This window comes from Vicugna pacos, chromosome 11, assembly GCF_048564905.1.
Source record: "Vicugna pacos chromosome 11, VicPac4, whole genome shotgun sequence".
Classification (NCBI taxonomy): Eukaryota; Metazoa; Chordata; class Mammalia; order Artiodactyla; family Camelidae; genus Vicugna; species Vicugna pacos.
In genome coordinates, this window is record NC_132997.1 from 90968092 (window position 1) to 90990075 (window position 21984).

General features: G+C 45.8%; 1 long non-coding RNA gene across 1 annotated transcript; it reads left to right on the plus strand.

Annotated features, from left to right (window-relative positions):
* Window positions 1-369: 369 nt before the first annotated feature.
* Window positions 370-1092, plus strand: LOC140699857 (uncharacterized). The gene is made up of 3 exons (XR_012078113.1): window positions 370-403; window positions 766-849; window positions 1001-1092. It is a non-coding gene; the product is annotated as an uncharacterized lncRNA (long non-coding RNA).
* Window positions 1093-21984: the final 20892 nt, after the last annotated feature.

Below are 21984 nucleotides of genomic sequence, written 5' to 3' on the forward strand. Positions count from 1 at the left end.
ACAAAAGCAGGGATTTGAAGCAAAACTCCAGATAAATGAAGCATGAATTCACAGTTCAGTTAGGCACCATGGTAGCCTGAATGACTTAGCTATCTGAGTCCCCCAGTTCAAATGCTAATCTCATCTGGAAACACCCTTGCAGACACACCCAGAAATGTTTTTAGCCAAATATCTGGGCACCCCATGACCCAGTCAAGATGACACATAAAATGAATCATCACACCTGGTCCACACACATTCACTCACTTTACTGAAGCTCTTTCGGGTGGTTTTTTATTGCCATCCTGTTGTCTAGATGAAGAATTTGAGGCTCAAAGCTTCTAAACTTGCCGTGAGCCATGCAGCTATTACGCAGCGCGTGCCGGATCCGAAGCCAGGGCTCCCTGACTTCACAGCTTTGCTGGTTTGTTTTTCCCTGGCACCTGGCTGCCATAGGGTTCCTAAGTATTGTGCAGGCATGGATACTGGTTAGAGGAGGCTGGGAACCCCATGCCTAGAGAGGAGTTGCAATGTCTCTGGCTGGGAGAAAAATTCTACTCGTGCCTGGAGCTCCTTCTTTATAGAACGAGCATGCTTGCCTGGGAAGGAGAGGCTGGTCTAGAACTCTGTTAAGCCTCTGCCAACTTTTGGACCTTAGGGTGCCACCCCCCCTCCTGGGGGCATTTTATGTGAATTACCAGGTAAGGGCCACAGAGAAAATAAAGAAGAAATAAACAGCCTATTAACAGCCCTGCTTTCTCATCTGCTGCCGTTTTGATCCTGTAGGACCACAAGCTCCGTCCTGTCCTGAGAAGGAATCCAGAGGCTTTTTCAGAAATGTTCTTAAAATGCAGAGACAGAGCCTCAGAGGTAAGGGCCAAGGGGGAAGGTAGGGTGTGGGGTGGCGGGGGGCCGGCAATGCTGCAGTGGCCCCCAGGCAGCCTGGGCCAGGGCTGCAGAGAAGGCACCATGGCAGCTGCTTCCCACTACCATCCACTTCCTCTCTGCTCCCTTTCCCCAGAGGCCTTCCTGGCTTCTTCTCCCAGAGCTCAGCCCACTGGCCTCCAGCCAGGCCGGCACCTGGCAGGTGGATGAAGGCAGGGTGAGTCACAGCGTCCTGGAAAACCATGGTTGAGACGAACTCCCAGAGGGCAGAGGCCATGTCCAACCAGCTTCTCTGGGAGCCTTGTCCAGTGTGCGCCAGGCCAAGCACATGAACTGCCATCAGAAGAGAAGTGGAGACATACAGGCTCACCCTGGGTTTGGGACCCAATTTCTGGCTGTGTCTCCTCCCAGTTGGGCCCAATTCTGTGCTCCCAGGGAGCCAGGACTGGGCTCAGGAGATCAAGGAACTGTTGTCTGACGTGTCTCAAACTGTAATGCGCTCAAAAAGTCACCCGGGACCTTGCTAACATGCAGGTTCTGATTTGGTAGAGCTGGGAGGAGCCAAGTTTCTGTATTTCTAACAAGTTCCTGGGAATGCAGATGATGCTGGCTCCCAGCCCATACTCTGAGAATCGGGAGGATCCAAGCTCATCTACTGCACTCCCAGGGCATGCTTTGGTTCAAAGAGGACATATCCCAGCAGGGCTGGCAGATGTGGAAGGGGAGCAGCATCAAGTAACGAAAATATGAGTTTGGGGGTCACTTCATCTGTCTGAGCCTCAGTCTTCTCAGCTGTGAAATGAAAATAACTACTTCATTGGAGTTTCTGAGGAATCAAACATCCTAACGTTGATAAAGTCTTCATTACTACTTTTGGCCATTCAGAATATCAGAGATCAACACATCTGCTCATAACAGTGCATTCAGCCAAGATGGAGTAAGGATTTTCCATACCAGTGGACGTCAGGTAATGATGGACAGTGATCCTGAAACACGAAGTAAGACAAGACCTATGGCTTCCCTAGCTTGCTGCCTTCAGAAAGTTTCCAGAGGTGGTGCAGAAAAGGGAAACCCAAGAGAAGCCCAGTGGACTCTCTGAGTTGCAGAGATGGAGATGAGAGCTGGGGGAGAACCATGCAGCTAGAAGCTTAAGGACAGGGCCCTGGAGAGGAGAGAGCTGTACAGAGAGAACTGCAGAGACCTGCAGAGGGTTGCCTTTGAGCATCTGCTGAGACCGATTAGCTCCTGCAAGTAGGAAACTATCCACTCTCGTGGAAAGACCTTCCAAAAGGAGGGTTAAGAACAGTGCCCATTCCCACCAGCCAGGCTGGAAAGCTTCATGGACATTGAGTATTCAGAAACGTCTTGCCTCAGCAGTGGAGAATAATTAACCCCAGACAGCACTGCTCTGGTCCTGCCTACCAAATATTAAACGCAAGACTCGAAAGAGTCAAACTGTAATCTAACTGCATCCTAGAAAAAAAACTCAAGAACTTGGAAATATCAAGCACCCAACTAGGTAAAAATCACAGTATCTGACATCCAACCAAAGATTGCTTAGACATGCAGTAAAGTGGAAAAACACGATTATAGTGAGGGGAAAAAAACGATCAGTTGAAATCAACTCAGAATTGGTTGTTGGAGTTAGCACACAAAGACATTAAAACAATTATTATAACATATTCCATAGGTTGAAAAGTTATATCCCAATATGGAGAATATTTTTAAAAGACCAAAATCAAACTTCTAAAGATAAATACTACAATGTCTCAGATAAAAAACAATACTGTATGGGATTAGTGGAAGATTAGACATTGAAAAAGAAAGGATATGTGAACTTGAAGACAGCCATAGAAATTATCTAAAATGAAATGGAGTGGGGAGAAAAAAATATTTTGAAAAATTAAAAGAGCACCATTGAGCTCTGGAACAACTTCCACCAGCCTAATATACATGCAGTTGGAGTCCCAGAAGGCAGTGGGAGTGTGAACAGAAAATACTGGTTCTGATTCAGTAGGTCTAGGGCAGGACCCAAGAACTTGCATGGCCAACAAGTTCCCAGGTGATGTGAATGTTTTTGGTCCAAAGACTACACTTTAAGCGCTACCGCTCCAAGGCAGGAGTCAGCAAACTATGTCCTCTGGGCCACATCTACCTGCTTTTATTGGAAGGCAGTCATGCTTGTTTATTTACATATTCTCTATGACTGCTTTCATGCTCCAAAAGCAGAGTTGAGTAGTTGCAACAAAGGCCATGCAGCCTATCAAGCCTAAATATTTACTACCTGGTCCTGAACAAAAAAGGTCTGCTGACCCCCTGCTTTAGGGAGTAAGTAGGGCTTGGTGTGTTTGGAGCCAGAGCATCAGCACCAGCAGCTGGTGTCTGCCACTCAGAGCAGAATCTGACCAAAGCAGGCCCCATCTGGGGCAGAAGAGCCCAGAACCCCAACAGCTACTGAGGGTCATGTTCCTAGATGACATCCGAGTAATCCTAACATGAAGTAGAATTTGGTGGAAATGAGGTCAGGGCATTGGACTCCATTTTCACTGGGGCCTGCCAACCACTCTGCTGTTTCCTTGCAGGAACCATCTTCCCAGAAAGATGGGGAAAAGCATGTCCCCTTTGCAAGGAATGCTGGGAGCTATTACTGTTGATAAGAACAAACCAGGAGCACAGATGGAATGAGGCTGAGACAGGGAGCACCCCAAGAACAAGGGTCTCCAGAGCCCCTATCCACTGTACATCCATCCAACCATCCAGTCATCTAACCACTTATTCTAATTATCCATTCATTCCATTTATCTTTCCAACCATCATCCAATCATAATCCATCCACCACCTTCCCCCTTCAGCCTTCATCCATCTATCCATCTTATAATCCATTTAACCATCCATTCATTTATTTGTTCAAAGAATATTTATTGAGCAGCTATTATATCCTGGGCATTGTGCTAGTTGCTGGGAATGCAGCTGGGAACAAGGAAAATGTGGCTCCTTCCCTCATGAAGTTTACAGCCTGGTAGGGGAGATAGGCAACATGTAATTACACACACATACAAATCAGAATTACATTTATGTTCGTTGCTGTGAAGAAGTTCAGGTAAAACCAGTCCAATCATGGAGACTGAGGGAAGCTTCCTTGAGGAAATGATGTTGGAATTGGGGCCTGGAAAGGAGCGGAGTTGGCCAGGCTAAGCAGGAAGAAGAGCATTCCAAGAATCAGACTCCAAAACACGAAGGAGATGAGCAGCAAGGAGGGACAAGAGCTAAGACTAGAGGGGAGCGGGGACCGGGGCCAGCCCTGAAGGCCAGGTAAAGAGATTGGTCTGTGTCCTAGAGTACTGAGGTAGCCATTTAAAAACTTAAGTATAGGTACATGATTATTCTAGCATTTTAAGGCAGTGGGTGTGTTGGTTATGTAGATGGTATGGAGGGTGCACTTGATGAGAGTCAGACTGGAAATAGGTGAACAAGTTGAGAAGCTGCCTCCAGATGAGAGGTAATGGTGGCTCAGACTTGGGATGGAGGGGCAGATGCAGAAAAGTGGACAAATTCTAAATACAGGCTTAGACTGGGCTCCATGTCAACTCAGAGAGGGCCCGGAAGAAGAGGGGTCCTGGTGATATCGAGTAGGACCCTGCAGGCTCCCTCCACCCCTGCCTCTTGTTTATAGCCCCATGTTACCAAGGCTGTTGCCCCCAGGATTATACCCCTGCCCCCCGACCCCCAAATAGAAACCAGTTACTCTTATCTAAGTGTCAGGAGGCAGCCACAAAGAGGAGAAACAAGAACTGGTTAGAACCAACTAGGCCCAAGATGGTGGAGGATTTGACTTCAAGCGGACCTTGAGCCTTATTATATGCTCATCGTAATACATTAGCATGCCAAATGACACCCACCAGCGCCATGACAGTTGCCAATCACCATGACAACACCTGGAAAAGCCCCTATAAAGACAAGAAAAAAGGCAGTTGGATCCAGCACACCCAGAAGGAGGACATGATGGCAGAAGCTTCTAATAAAAGTCCACATGGCCCGACCCAGAGCTGGAGCTGTTTTGAGTGGCCATCTTTGCCGATGGCTCCCAGCTTAAGTGCTTCACTTCCCTTTTCCCAGCTTGAGTACTTTCTTGCCTTTTCCCTCCCCTTGAGCAATAAAGCAGTTTTTCACTTTGTCCTTCTGCCTCTGCTGCAAATTCTTTCACAACCGCAGCAAGGACCCACACTTTAGCGTCACTGTCCCGTAGCACTGGGCGTGGGGTTGGGGGTCCTGGCTAGGAGGAAAGGAGCCTTGACAGGATGCCAAGAGCCCACACTCCTAATTTACCACCATTCCAGGACCTTCCCTCACACTTAGCCAATTGCCTTGTGCCAGGTAGCAAAAGCTCAGTTCCTGGGTCAGGCCAACTGGGTGACCAGGCATCCAGTTTGCCTAGAACTGAGGGGTTTCCCAGGACACAGGACTTTCAGTGTTGGTCACCCTACACCCAATATCCATGGCAGGAGACCTATGGGAGAAGTCAACAGCCTTGGGAGGTAGTGTGGAAAGCGTAAGAGACAATGTCCAGAGTATGGCTGAATGCATAGGCCCCTGGTTCTGGCCCAACTGGAACACAATTATTGAGCATCCAAGAGCCCCATCTCCACCGGTACAGTGTTCTCCATTTGCAGAGTGCTTTTATGACTATCGCTTCTCTGGGCCCCACAAGAGTCTCATGGGATGAGAAGGATCAGCCATGTATTATAGATGAGGAAATTGAGGCCTTGGGTCGGGGAAGGGGAGGCACTGTTAAATCATTTGCCTAAGTGTCCCCAGCTAGGGAGGAGCCAGGAGTGGCCTTAGCCTAGGGCTTTCGTGGGGGGACAAAAGTGTGCCCTCCGAGCCTGGCCTTAGAAAGCTTCCAGCTAAAGGGGCAGAGAATGTTACCCAAAAACTGGGCTTACCTCTTGGTGAGTGTCCAGCCAAAAGTCATAACCAAGTGTTGAATGGGAGAAGGAAGGATTTATTACTTGCCGCAAGTAAGGAGAACCCCAGGGATCTTTCCCAAAGCAGTATCTCCCCCAGCAGCAAAATCAGGGAAGTTTTAAGCTAAGGGTACAGGCATATTCATAAAAGGACTTGGGTGCTTTAGTTGACTGAAGTCATGTTGGTCTGAAAAGGTCAACATCACCCCTTAGGTTCCAGTTGATCTGGTGGTTGAGCACTTCCAGCCAATCTTTACCACTGAAACAGAACTGGGAGTCTTTACAACTGATACATTATCTTTATACAGTTACTTCTCTTGCCTGATAGCAGTCATTTGTTCCTGCATTATTTTGTTCCCTTGAGATCAGTAATTACTGAGACCTCTTCAAGGGCAAGCATCATGGCCAGGCTTAGATCACAAAATGGCTTAGGCTAAAAATGGCTTCTCTTATGTCAAGCTAAGCCTGGTTCTCTTTCTCAGGGACCCCCCACACTTATCTGCTTATAAAAATGGTGCCCACAAGCCACGATGCCACAGGACAGCCTGAGCTCAGTGTGCAGACAAAAGAAGAAACTCATGGTGGGGCCATGATAGCTCAGGAAGAAAGGGTGCAGGCAGAGGATTCACTGAAGATGGACCCAGCAGGAATGATCCAACCCCTGTGTCTCAGGGTGCATGGGCTGGATCACAGCTTCCCCATCCCAGGGCAGCTGGGTGACAATATAGACTCTCAATCCCACCCCAGAGCTGCTGCATCAGTGTTTCCGAGGAATGGTGGCCCAGGGGTCCCTGTTTTTAAAGCTCAGCCAGTGGTTCAGATGATGACCCATGTACGTGAACATTCTCCAGTCAGTTTCTGTGACTCTTCCCAGCCATGCGAATATCCTGAAATACACATGAGGATTCCATCAGCAGATTCTTAGCAGGCAGCCACCTCATGAGACCATAACGTTGAAACACCAGTTTCACAGATTAGGAAACTGGCCCACACGGAGACCAGCTAGTTCATGGCTCGTTTCACTTGGCCTTAATTCCACCCAGAACCCAAATTGTCTCAAGCTTGTGCTTCACACCTATGCATCTCAAACTACCCCACAGACTGGCCAACTTTTCCTGTAAAGGGCCAGATAGTATCTAGGGCACTGTGATCCACAGTCTCTGTTGCAGCAGCTTAACTCCACCACAACAGCACAAAAGCAGCCTTAGATATGATGTAAATGAGCAAGCGTGGCTGTGTTCTGATAAAACTTTATCGACAGACACTGGAATTGGAATTTAAATATGTTTTACATCATAAAATATTTTCCTTCTTTGTTTTTTTTTCCAATGGTGAAATAAAATTCATATTCTATGGAAAGACAAGAAAAAATATAAACAAAGTTTTTCTCCACCTATTCAGGCCTCCTCCCTCCCCTTTAGTGGGTATGGTGCATCTGTATTAAGCAGACCGCCTTAAGAGGTAACATTCTTTCTTAGTCTTGTGAGGGTCACGATGACCCTTTACTCCCCAGAAGATAACCTTCCTTCTTGATTTTGTAAGGGGTCATGACGACCCACTACTGCTTTGTACACGCAGATCTGTGTAAACTGTCAATACGTCATATGATGTATAACCCTTTGTCTCAAAAACTATACAACCGTGCTTTGACCTCTCATGGGCAGAATAGTCCTGTGGGCTTTCTGAAAGACAATTTCCCAGGTTATAATCCTCAGCTTGGCTTGAATAAAATTTCCATTTCTTTCTTACTAAGTCTACTGATTAATTTTTCATCGACACCAACCGTTTAAAAACATAAAAACAACTCTTAGCTCACAAGCCATACAAAAACAGGCGTCAGATCAGATTTGGCCCACTGGCCATGGTTTGCCAGCCCCCGCACTAATCCATCCACATGTCAGGCAAGCAACCCTCTGGAGCAATGAGCTGAGGTGTGTGGGTCCTGTGGGCAGTTCTGGTTTGGACTCATCACTTCGCTCCCCAGGCTCCGCTTCCTTTGTCCCTGGGCTTGCCCAGCCTGACCTCTGATTCTCAGATTTGCACTCATCCCTTGGATCCAGAGCAGAGTCAGCACCATCCACTCTGCCACCTTGCCTTAACATGTCTGGCTGAGGGCCCCACTGCCCATTGCACTTCCCAGAGATCAGGCACATTAATTGCATATCATTTGTAAATTCAAAGTAGGAGTGCACATTCATTTTAAGGGAAAATTACATCCTCCCAGCTGGTTTGCAACCCACAGCCTAAGAGGGGGCAGCATCCCCAGCCCTGGGTAAGCCTGTTGTCAGAATCAAACAGTGTAGAAGTCACATTGGTTCCGTGCTTTTCACAAACAGCCCCTGAAGTTCTCTTGTGACCCTAAACTCTTTTTCAGTGGATTATTTTAGCTACCAGCCAGTTCTATGATCTCTATCCCCTGGGGTCAAGTTCAAAGAGAATTCCAAAGTGATTAAGTAAACATATGCAAGCAGTGGATTTATGTACTACTGTGCTATTCTTTGTGATGTTGGCGTTGGGGGCAGGGAATTATAACAGCTCCTGGGTGCTCAGCCTATTTCCTAAGAAATTAACTCATCAGTCCCCACTGTGGATGAAAGCACTTCTTGGGACATCTGAAATTCAAAGTGAAATGCATTCAAGGCTGTATCATTCGAAGAGGAGGCGGGGGGGGGGGGGGGGTGCAGGGGAAGGATCAGGAGGAGGTGATGATTAACAAGAAAGGACCGGTGAGGAGTGAGCTGATGAATCTCTGCTGTTTGTGGGAGTGGTTCATGGAGAGGAGTAGAAGTGAGTCAGGTACTTCTGTCCATCACAGCTGAGAGATTGAACTGTAAATGGCACCTGGAGCAGTGGGTCGAAACTGCCCCAGGCAGGGAGTTAATGGAAACGTGGAGAGCTTTTCTCTTTTAACAACTACTTGAGCAATTATCTCAGCACACCCACTGCACACACGGACCACGCAGGCTGCTGGGTTACCCAGGCAGTTAGAGCCAAAATAAATTCCCTCTCAGCCTTGGCCACCAGATGCTCTGGCCTTAATGTGCCACCAGCAACAAATGATGTTTGGGACCCAAACCCCTCCCCAGCCACCCCCTTCTGCACCCCAGGGTACAGAGGCCCTTTAGGAAAACAATTCGCCAGTGGATTCATATCACAGCCCTATCCCTGTTAATCCTCACAATCACCCTGCAAGGAGGCAAGGAGGCTCTATCATCACCCCACCTGGTATATGTGACAATCCCATTTTACAGGAGAGAAAATTGGGGCTCAGAGAGGTTATCAAAGCAGAGCAAGGGCTGGAAATCAAGTCAGCTCACTGAATCCTGAGTTCACTATGTCACAGCGCTAGGACCCTCGGTATCCTGAAATACTCTATGCCTCATCCCTCACATCAAACCCAACAACCTCTTGGGTCAAGACTCACTGAGAACAGCTCATACAACTCAATAATAACAAAACAAATAACCCAATATAAAAGTGGGCAGAAGACCTAAACAAAAATTTCTCCAGTGAAGACACATAAATGGCCAACAGGCACATGAAAAAATTCTCAATATTGCTAATTACCAGAGAAATGCAAATCAAAACTACAGTGAGTATCACCTCACACCAGTCAGAATGGCCATTATTAAAAAGTCCACAAACAATAAATGCTGGAAAGGGTGCAGAGAAAAGGGAACCCTCCATTACACTGTTGATAGGAGTGTAGTTTGGTGCAGCCACTATAGAAAACAATATGGAGATTCCTTTAAAAAATGAAAATAAACTTACCCTGTGATCCAGCAATCCCACTCCTGGGCATATAGCCAGAGGAAACTTAATTCAGAAAGAGACATGCACCCCAATATTCATAGCAGCACTATTTACAATAGCCAAGATATGGAAGCAACCTAAATGTCCATCAACAGATGACTGGATAAAGAAAATGTGGTATGTATACATATAGAAAGGCATACTACTCAGTCATATAAAAGAGTAAAATAATGTCATTTGCAGCAACATGGATGAACCTAGAGATCATCATACTAAGTGAAGTAAGTCAGAAACAGAAAGAAATACACCATGTAATATCACTAACATGTGGAATCTAAAGAGGAAAAAAATGACACAAATGAACTTATTTACAAAACAGGATCAGACTCACAGACATAGAAAACAAACTTACGGTTAGTGGAGGGAAAGGGAGTGGGGAGGGATAAATTGGGAGATCAGGATTTGCAGATACTTACTTCTATATACAAAATAGCTAAACAACAAGGTCCTACTGTACAGCACAGGGAACTATATTCGATACCTTGTAATGGCCTATAATGAAAAAGAATACAAAAAGGAATATATACATGTATAAATGAATCACTGTGCTGTACACCAGAAATGAATACAACATTGTAAGTCAACTATACTTCAATTAAAAAAAAACATAAACAAGACTCATTGAGGATGGGGAAGTGGCTGGCCCTGGCCCTGAACAAGAAAAAAAAAAGAAATGGGGCCGTGTTGGGGGGTGGACATATAAAAGTAAGTGGAGTCCCACTCAGATCTGAGTGCGAATAGATGGGGGAAACCCATATGGGGTTCTGCTAGACCTACTTTTGCATGATGGTCAGGTTGCACCTTGAGAAAACCCATTCCATGGGAAAGGGGGCCTGGGGGAAGCCACTGGCCCAGTCAACAGGTTTGCTGGGCGAGGAGAGAGACTCTGATTTCAGTGTGGGATTTGTTGTTTGCGCTGGTTGATCCCTCAGCTGGCCCCATGGATTCATGATGGAACTTTTAAGAGAACAAAGCTGATAAGAGAAGGGCAGTCTGGCGTGTGCTCACGAAGACTGAGGTTCTGAGGCCACGCAGCCTACACCTGGGCCTGCCGCCCCCTCCTAATACCCGTGTGACCTGTGTGGGTTACATGACTCCCCTGTGTGTACGTGGCGTAAAGAATATAAATGATTTTGTGACATTCTAATTCTATCATTCTTGTATCCTTGGCATGGGAGAAAGGAGATGCGTGTGTGAGACAGAAAAAATCTGGTAAAAATCCTGAAGTTGAATTTGAATAGGAAATATTAGTAAATATTCATAACGTATTTTGTCTTTAACAAAAGAACTAGTTCAGAGATTTATTCACTGAAAAATCCTAGAAACCACCACCAATCCAAGAGAAATAAGCATTTCTCTTGAAATACCATTTCCTACTGAAAGAACCTACTGAAAGAACAAATGGTTGGTTCCAGGACTGGCACAGGAAATGTACAAGATGAGACTATGCAGGACACTATCAAAGACTCTTAGGGTCATGACAGAGGACTCAAGTGCCAGTGGGGAAGACACTCCCCCTGGCCCAAGTTGAGGAAATCTGAGCATCCATAAGGGTAATAATGGCCGTGGATCAAAACACACCAAATATACTTAAATCCATGAGGTCATTAATGGTGCTAAAACAAACTGACTGGCTACCATTGAAGGATGCTAAAGAACCCATTCATTATTATGAAAACCGATAAAATTAAAGCAAAGGAGTCAAGAATTTAACCTATCTTTCCAAAAAGGACTGAGTCACTGAGGAACCAGAGTTGACAGAGGGGTGTTTCTCAAAATAGAAGTAGCCAAGCTAATAAATAAAGAACAATGACAGAGTCAGAATGTCACCATTTTGCAACAATCCCTAATGAACCGACGGACCTAAGCATTGCTCCTCGATGGCTGCTAATATTACAGAGAGATAGAGACGGAGATGGATACAGACAGAGACAGAGATACAGAGAGAACCAGACTTTAACATCACCTTCTGGTAGAAGAACACAACATCACCTATGAAGTAGTGCTGACCCAATACAATGAGCTTGAATCTGATCAAGCTTCTAGAGTCAATGACCAGTGTATAGGAAATACAGCAGAGGAGCAGGTTAAAGGACACCAAGGGGCTGCAGTCAGCAAAGCCCAGACTGGGGAAGCCCCGTAGCTCAAACAGCCTGGTTTCTTGTCTGATTAAATTACAAGAGGGAAAAAAGTGATTGAGGGGCAAACTGTAGAATAAAAGAATGAAAAATTTTAGAGACAAATGAGCCAATCACATGTGTGAACTTTCTGTGGATCCTGATTCAAAGTAACAAACTGTTTTAAAGTCGGACATCTAGGAGACAACTAGAAATTTGAATGCTGACGTGATATTTGATGATGTTAAGAAACCATTACTAATTTCTTTTAGGGGTGATAATTGGATTTTTTTTTTTTTTACAAATAGAGTCCTTATCTCAGATGCATCCTGTAATATTTACAGTGACTCTGAAGTTGAACTCTGAATAGTGTTGGGCACTGGAAGACCTCAGGGGCTGGGCTCCGGTGGCGATGATGAAGTTGATCCTGAGGCACCCAGGAGAGGCCAGGTAGAAGGTGGTGGGTGGATGCCGAGCAGAACCTTGGGTAGCCCACGGCGCCACCTGGTGGGAGAGTGCTTGATCCTTAACATGTTTCAGTTACTTGAACGGAAACTGCCTAAATTGCTTGGGTGGTGTTACAATAAGGGAGCTAGAAATCCTGTGTGTACAGCTGGGGTAGAATCAGCTTAATTGGGATCATTACTTGTAACACGACTCTTCCATATGCACAGGCTGGTAAAGTCTGCAGAAATTCAGGTGGCAGATTATTTACAGAAAGGTAACAATTTCTTACAAACCTGGAAGGACTTATTCTAGATACTCAAATTTCTTGACAGTTTCCCACAAGAAGAGAGACCCCAATGGCTTCTTCTACACAAGGGCATTAAAACCCTAGTGTATTTGAGTTTAAATGCACAGACCTTTCCTTTACCTTAGGAAAATGTTTCTAAATCAGTAGTGCTCAAACTCTTGAAGGCATCAGACTCATGTGTTAAAAATACAGGTTTGGGGTCATCCACCACCCTAGACTTTTATAGGTGGGTCTAAGAGAACCAGGGCCCTTAAAAAACACTCTTAGACCTCTGGGAAAGATGAAGAAGGAGAAGGAGAAAGGAGGAGAAAGGAAGAGAAGGAGGAGGAGGAGGAGACCTCTCTCTCCTCTTCCCATTGTTTCCAACTAAGGACATTCAAGGCCACTGTGCCTCTGTCCTGTAAGGCAGATGCTCGCTCTGTGTCTTGATGGTGCTAGAGCCTCACAGAGTGGGCCCAGAAGACAGGCCCGTGGCCAAGGCCAGCTGATGGTCATGACCCTTCCCCACTGTCCTGACCAGCTGATTATAGGATTTCCAAACTATCCAGCTGCTCTGTCTTCCTGTGGATCCAAGAAGAGGGAGGGACTGCCTGGCAGAAAGAAGACTTGGGGATGGAGATGCTTGATCTTTGAGGATGGAGCAGGAGGGAATTTTTGCACTGAGGGGGCAGCTGGCATCTCTTTACCATGTGACTCTGGGGAGAAGGCACCACCCTTACATAACTAGGTGGGGGTGTAGCCTAGAGCATCCCCAGGCTGGCCAGAAACCTGTGACTTTGGCAACCTGGCTGGAGATGACAGCCTAGGTCAGTCAGATCTCTCTATCTGGAATCTGGAACTGGAGCATGAGGGACTGAAGTGTGAAGCCATGAGAGATGAGCAGAGAGGACACGGGGGACACCTGCATTCACACCAGCCCTTGGAGTGGTGAGCAGACAGAAGTGGGGCGGGGAGAGCAGCAAGGATGTAAAAGCCGAGGAGGGCAGTCAGAGAAAAGTAGAAAGAGTGGGTGGCAGACAGGCTGTCTTCCATCCGTCCGTCCGTCCGTCCGTCCTTCCTTCCTTCCTTCCTTCCCAGTGGCTCCTGGAGCTGTACTTGAATTCCTGTTCTGATTCCAAGTCCTGGTGGTATCTCTACAGCAGCCACTGGCCCTTCACCTGAGCTCGTCTGATAAGGTCTGTTCTTTGCACTGAGAAGAACCTGACAACACCCAGCAGGCATCTGTAGACCCAAGTTGGGTAGACCAGCTCCTCCGGACTCACGGCTTTAAGGATGGGTTCTTTGATCTACGAAGAAAACAGCAGCTCTCAAATGGCCTTTTCTGGAGCCCAGCTGAGAGAGCACCAGGCTGAGCACCTGGCTGAGCACCTGAGGTTCTGTATGTAAGACTCCAGGCCCATTTTAGGCAGTGGCCTCAGAAGCCCTTCCACCGGCCTGGCAATGAAAAGTTCCCATTCAGTGTAGGTTTCCACAGCACTGACCAGTGACTGTCTCGGTGTCTTTCTTTACTTTCCTTTGTCTTCCGACTTATTTGATATGATTTAGCCTCTGAAATCCCCTCAAGTTAGCCCAGTTTACACAGAATTACAATTGGTGTGGAATAATAAAGGTAGACCAGATACCTTATCTGTAATGACCTTGAATTTATCAGTACTCTTCAAAGTAAGGAGAAGACATTTCACATCTCACTTTTAATGAGGGAAAAAAAACTGTTGCTGGAAATATTTACCTTTCATCTACTGTGCTGAGAGATGGGGGAGATTTGTCAGCTTTGATCTCCACTTGTTTAATTACCGGGAAATGAAGTGTGTGTGAGCCAGCGGGATCATGAAGTCTCACTCTTGCTGCAAAAGATGGCAGCAGGGGACCCAGCAGCCTGGCCTTTCATTTTCCCAGATCAAAGCTGAGCCGGCACCGGGATAGAAGAAGCACCCCCATGAGACATGCCTGAAGAAGAACCAGGTGACGGGGACTTGACCAAAGGGGTCACTGGACCAGTGTCTCCCATAGGATCTGCCCACCCTAAGGGAAAGGCAGGGGTGTAGCCCAGGGCCCTGCCCAACTGGCCTGAGCCAAGTGTCTGCCCACACACTACATGCCAAGCCCCAACTTGAGGCAAGCCCAGCATCCCTGTGCACCCACAGCCTTAGTTCGGACCACTATCAACCTGTGCTACAACTGATTCCACCTGTGCTATAACTTCAGGTTGGTCCTCTTCTGAGCCTCACCTGCGCAACCCAGCTGAGGGAACACCATCCCAAGGATAAGAGCAGGAGACCGAAAACAAGACAAAAGCTGGCCTTCTCCAAGGACAGACTGCCCCTGACATGGAAGCTGGGTTTGGCCTCTGGGAACGCAGGGGCTGTGGGTAACCATGGGAATGGAGGTGGGTAACACCTGAGGGAAGGCACTGTCTGTTGTGATTGCTGGCATGCAACCGTCCTTATCACAGGGGAGCTCCATGCTGCTCATCTCTAAAATGAGGGTGTTGAGTTAAATCTTTTTAAAGAGCCTTCCCTCTTTAACATCATTATCTTTATTATTCTACTTATTGAGCCTCTTCTGTAATCAGGACTGTTCTAGCTACTGAAAAAGGCAGATGGGATAGTGATGATGGTGGTGGTGATGATGGCAGCTGCTAATACACGTTGAGCACTCACTACAAGTAGGTGCTGTACAAAGATTAAGTTATTTAATCTTTACAAATACACTATGGGGGTCAGTTAGCATTATTATCCCATTTGACAGATGCGGAAACTGAGGCCAGAGAGGTTAAGTAACTTACGCAAGTTCACACAGCTGTTGAGTGACAGAGCATGATGTCAAGAAATTAAATTTCCACTACATTCCAAACAAGAAAAACAAAACAAATCCACATGAAACAACATAAGAGAAAATATGATGTAGGGTTAAATTGTGCAGAGCAAATGTTAAGCCCTAAAGCAGGGGTGAGAAAACTCTGGGATGTGGAGCAAACGGCCCACTGCCTGTTTTTGTAAATAAAGTTTTATTGAAACACAGCCACACCCACTTGGTACCTATTGTCTACAGCAGCTTTCATGCCACTGTGGCAGAGCCCAGTAGCTGCAACAGAGACTGTGTGGTCCACAAGTCTAAAATATTCACCATCTGACACTTTAAAGTTTGCCAAACCCCTCTTTTATGATGACCAACCAGCTGGGTTTGCCTAGCATTGAGGGAGTTCCTAAGATGCAGCACGTCATGTTTTAAAACCAGTAAAATCTTGGGCAAACTGGAACAAGTTGGTCACTCTACCTGCCCTAGAGCAGCTCGGAGGAAGGCGAGGCCCCTGGAAGTTACAGAGGTGACAGAAGTGGGTGACTGAAAAATGTGCAGGATTTGTATATATGGTGGGTGGAACATGCATAGGGCGAAAGAGGAAGAACATTTGAGGTAGGAAAGACCAGCAGAAGCCTGGAAGACCAGCACGAGATGTTCACGGGACAGTGAGGAGAGAGCTGGGTCCCTTGAGCAGAGAGTGCCTGTTGGGAAGAAGACGTAGGGTCCATTAACAGAAAACTCCACAGAGTATGACACACGCATGGCCAGTGGTGGTGTAAACTGGTCCTGTCTGCTGGACAGTTTGTAAATATTGTATCAAAATGTTAAATGTGCAAGTGCTTGGACCGCCTATGGGGGAGAGGTTAAATCAACCACCCCAAATCTACACCCAACCCTGTATCCAAGCCTTTTGAAACACGATTTTGTGGCTCTTCCCATCTTTACCCCCTAGGTTGAGTTCACCCAGGTGACTTGCTTAGGCCAATGGGATAGTAGCAGACTTGATGCAAGGGACAGCAAAAAAGCCCTTGCTTGTTTCTGCGTTTCCTCTTGTTCTTCTCCTTTGGCCCTGAGAATATGTCTGGGCCATGGAGCAATGCCGAGCCACCCCAGCTGTCCCAGCTGAGGCCAGCTAAGGTCATCCAACCTGCAGCTGCCCACAGACATGTGAGTGAGCCCAGGACAGCCCAAGACAGCCCAGTGGAGTGCCACCTAAATTTCCAACCCACAGAGCTTTTTAGCCAAATAAATGCTTATTGTTTTAAGCTACTAAGTTTGAGGTTATTCATCACACAGCATTATTATATAAATACATAACTGACACTGCCTAATCCCTTTCTAGGAACTTATCCTAAGGAGCTAATACAACAAAGATGGAAAGATATTATGAATAAGGATGTCCCTTACAGCGTTATTTACAATCATTTAGGAAAAAAAAACTTTTTTGGGAAATGATCTAAATGTTCAATAATGGTGGATTAGTTTTTAAAAATTTAATCCATACAATGGAATGTCATTAGCCATTAGAAAAGGCAATGTATGAATGTTTGTCAGTATTTACTGACATGGAAAAATGTCTACTTCATGTTAAATTAAAAAACAGATGGAAAAACAGAACTTAAGGTACAATCTATTGTTTTTGTTGAATTTCAGAGAGAGGAAGGGAGGGACAGAGAGATACATGCACTAAAATATTAAGTGATTATCTTGACTTAGTTAGATTTTTTACTTCTTTGTCCTACTCTGTATTGTATGAATTTGTAAAATGATAATGTATTATCTTTACAGACAGAAAAAAAAATAAAAATGTCTCAAAGAAAACCCTTCTCTCTATACATATAAAAGCATGGCCTTTCAGTCCGTTGAAAACCCCTGCCCTCTCCCCCAGCTCCCTTGCTACCAACTCTGGAATAAAATGACTGCCCTTGAAGTTGCCCTTCTTGCTGGCCCAGGAGACTAGAATCCAAGTTGGGGGTTGAGGGGGGAACACCAAGCCCCAGGAAGGCCTTCTGTGGAGATGCCGGGGAAAAGTTTTCCCTTCCCGGCCGTCTGCAAACGGAGCAAGGAAATTGCCCGTGAAACCAACTTCAACCACACTTTTTAAAAAAATCCTTCCATCGAAGTCATAATATTTTTGGAATGAGATTTATTTTACAATATTTTAATAACTGCAGTGTTGCGGCTAGAAGTCCTTTGTAGCTGGTCTCAGGGGCCTTCCTGGGACGCTGCACTTAATGAGGTTTATAATTCAATATAACTACATCTGCATCTTTAATTATGCCTAACATTTAATCTTCATCACTCCACTTGAATTGGAAGAGCTAAAATTAGGTCTGCTGTAGTTTAATCTGATAATAAACATCCATGACATTTAGAGCAAAAATGTACTCATTTCATTAGAGTGGCCGACACATTTACCATTTGCCTGAACTGAACAAATATTCTCAACAGTCCTTCCAACTGTAACAGAGAACATTGTTTTAAATTATCCCCTGTAGACTCCTGGAACTTTAGAGCTGACAAGGACCTTGGAGGTTAAGTAGTCTAACAGCACTAGTTTTCAAGGGAGGGCACTGAGGCCCAGAGAGAGTAAGTCATTTATCCAATGTCACACAGCAAGTTAGCAGATAGAGCGTATTGCAGGAAACAAGACCCAGGATTCTTGAATCCCTGCCTGTCCAGTGGCCTATTGGGCATTCCTCTATTGGCACCCTGGCATATCTAGCTAAAGTAGGAGATCATTTTTTGTTGGCCAAGCATCCCTCTGGGCAACCACCATCTCCCTATTTATTATGGAATCCAGATAAGATGTCATTCGAGTACCTATATTGAGCATCATGCCCCAATCCCAAACTCAGAGCAATAACAAATAAAATATAAAAAGAGAAAATTAAAAAGACACACTCTTACAAAAAGTGAATTTCTCCAAAGACCAAATCTCAAGAAAATAAAACATCAAATGAACAGAAGTTTGGAGCTATTTGGCTACAGGTCTGGGAGGAAGCAGATGTGGTCAGCAATTTAGTTCCTTAGGATGCTGAAAAACAAAGATGCCTCACTTAAGTCAAGGATGAGACCCAGGCTCTTTGATTTAAGCTGGGACAGTGGCTGAAAAAATAGGGAATAATGGAGTTAGACAATCACAATTGGGCAAGAATCAAAGTAATAATTAATAATAATAATTCAGGCAAGAATCATTAACAGATGCTAAAACTTGTGGGTAAAAATTTGAGGATAAGCAAGATATTTACATAGTCTCAAAGACTTCCCCACAAAATGTTAATTACTTACCAAGGGGGAAATACTAACTGTGAAAGTGGGAGGAGCTAGCGGACACCACCCAAATCAAGTGATCAAAGTTCACATCAGTAGCAGAGGCACAAAGAAGAACTCAGCATCACTTCTTGGCCTCTTTCCACTTCTCCGGGTTTCTTATTCTGTTCTTAACTCATTCTCATCTGTAAACCCATTGCTCTCTGCTTCTATGCTGTCTTGAACCATCATCTCTTAGGAGGCAGGGACTGGTCTGCTTAATTTATTTGTAAGGAGCTGGTCAAGAAACATATTTCTGATCTCTCACATGTGCACTTTAAAACGGCTTTTATGCCCAATTCCTCATTGACACTCAGTCTAAAAATTAAGTAAAACATATTTTTCTCCCATTTAAAAGTAAATGCAAAAACAGGCTCAGAGAGGTTAAGACATTTACCCAAAGTCACACAGCAAGTGAGCCCACGTCTCCTAGTTCCAGAAATAAGATGCTGCAGAAGACATGGTGCTGACTCCCCGACATGCATCCCCGCACCCGCTGTGTGTCTATGGTTCAGTTTCAGGGACTGACCCTGCCTCCCAGTGGGCCCTGCTTAGTCAATGGGAATCATGACATCCCATCTCCCTTCTTCAGCAGTTGGAGCAAGAGCCCAGGCCTAAGTGATCAGTATGTGCCATTCCCCTGCACCTGGGGAAGGTTCTAGCCAAAGAGACTCGATAAGTCTGCTGGGGGCTTCATTTCCTCTGCTTCCTTACTTTTAAGAGCAAGACTAGGAGGCTTCTCTCTCTTCCTAAAATAAATGAGGAAGAAAGTAGCCCTGCTTGCTGCTGGCAGCCAACCTACTGAGAAGGGAACCAGCCCTAGAACGAAACTGACACCGTGGATGCCAGAAGAGAGCCGTAGAAAGGACGAAGCATCCATGATGACCTTATGAAGTACTGTGGGAGCCCATGATTGGGTTAACAAATTGTAACAATCCCAGCCACTTATCTCCTTAAAGAAGATGTGCTTAGTAACTGCTTCGAGGTTTTAGCAATGACCCAGGCCCCCAGCTATACACACTGGGCGTGCCTGCTGTCAGTCTTCTATCCCCAAAACAGCCTTGGGCTGGAATGGTAAAAAGCTGCAGACTCAGAGGTGAGAAGGCTGGTTAGCCAATGACGGGTAAGACCCCCTGAGGGGGCAACCTGAGACAGGCACAGCCACCTGAGTCCAGGAAATTCTTGTCAAGCAGCTGATTCTCATACGTTCAGCCCTGATAAGCTGAAAGGCTCAACACGATTATGATTCACCAAAAAGGGTCTTCTGACCTTGAGCCAAACACCAACAATAAACAAAGCCTTTGTACTCATTGTGATCCCACCCTGTCCTTCCCTAAATTCCTGCTTCAACTGTAATCAATAAGTATGGGAGATTTGAGAGGCTCTTGGAGTTGGCTTCCGACTCCCTCTCTGCTCTCTTGACTTTTACCCAGAGTCTTGAGTAATTCATTCCATCTCGGTGGGACTTCTGCTGGCCAGAACGCACAACTGGTGACGAATCCACAAAGTACAATGTCAGATAACCCTGAAGCCACATTAAGTTGGCTGATCTGTTCATTGCAATCAAAAGCACCCCACTGGATGCAGCCGTCCTCTCCCCTGAGGCAGCCCCACAGCGGGGAGCCCAGCAGCCCAAGTGTCCCATTGCCCTCCGAGGTAATAATGACACCTGCCTCACCAGCCCCCACGCTCCCCCGCGTCCTCAAATGGCTGTTTATTGACCATATTGCATTACATCTCTCGAGCTTCTTTGAACTTCCCAGGGAAGGCAGTTCTAGAGTGCTGTGAGTCATCCTTCCAAGAAGCAGCCCCAGTGCTAAGGCAGGATGAACACTCGTCTGTTCCCAGTTCCCACCTCCCCTCTCGCCTCCCCCACAAAGGGCAGCTTTCCTCTGGAATCCATGCACATGCAATTTATTTCTAACTGCACCAGCAGGTCCCAATCCTGTTGCTTGCTGCTTCTAGTTATTCGCTTGGAACCAGAGCTGCTGGAAAGTCAAAATTAGCCTCATTCTACCAGCATGAGAAAGAAATACATAAGAAGTCCTTTGGCTTCACAAGAGGCAAAGATCTGGGATTTTTCTTCTCTTCCTGTGAACACCAGGCCTCAGGGTTACATGGGTCTGTGATTACACAGCCATTTGGAAATTTTGTGAGTTGGAAGCAGCCCTGTCATCAACTTCCTACAAAGAAGAGGCAGTAGGAGAACTCTTCCAGAGGAGGGACATAGGGCAGCCATCTGGTTGGAAGTCATCGCATTTACATAAGTTGTCTCTTCCCTTAAGGTGACGAGGAGCAGTCTGCAAGGGAGTGGGTGTTAATGACCATGGCCATGCTTGACATCATGTATTAATAATGTTTTTCATTTGACACAACATTGTAAAATGACTATAACTCAATAAAAAAAGTTTAAAAAAAATAATGTTTTTCATTTTTTATTTTCTGTATTTTATAATGCTTTGATATCTTTGGGGCCTTGCTGATCCTGGACAGACTGCCCCTCCCAGGGCCAGCTAATCCCTGAAGACAGCGATCTTGCCTTCAGTACGCCATTCCTACGCAAACCAGCCAATCCAAAGCCTGTACCTCCACCACCTCCTTTATCTAACTCTCGCACCCCACGCCAATATTCCCCTTGCCCTAAATCACCCGCAGGCTAAGTGTCAGACATCTAGAGATCACCCTTATAGCCCAGAGCCTGCTGACGTTATACAAACTATCCAATCCTAAACTTGGTCAAACTTGCCTACCTGCCCACCAGTTCCTTCCCTCTGAAACCACAGTAAAGGCTCTGGCCATGCTCTGCCCTCGCTCCTTCACTCCTGACCCACCCAGCTGCCTCCCCATGTGGTCCTGCAGGGTGTGGTGTGCCCCCTTCCTATGGGAACTGTGAGTAACAAACTCTTCTTCCAAGGCAGTTGTCTCCCTGTCTGTCCTCTTACCACATCTGATTAAAACAGATCTGATAGCAAGAGGGAAACAGCGCGATCGTACGTCACGTCTACCACATGCCACCTAGCGGGTATTAGCTCCATTTGACCTGTGAGGAGAGTGAAGCTCAGATGGCTGAGTAACTTGCTCATGTTGGTTCAGAGGGAATATTGATCATGAGCTAAGTAGGCTGTGGTAGACTTCTTTTTATAGAGGTATACAAAATTTTAATGATATTGATATTTGGCGGCAGGGTTGAGTCCTATTCATCAAAATTAAAATGTTTTATTTTAGGAGGAAAATCTATTAGGCTTCGTTAGCGGAAATGAAATATGTTAAGTCAGTCCATGCAGAGGGGAAATTGACAGATAACTCTGAGGAACAAGCCAGCATTACTGTATCAAATCTCCTGGGTTTTTTGTTTACA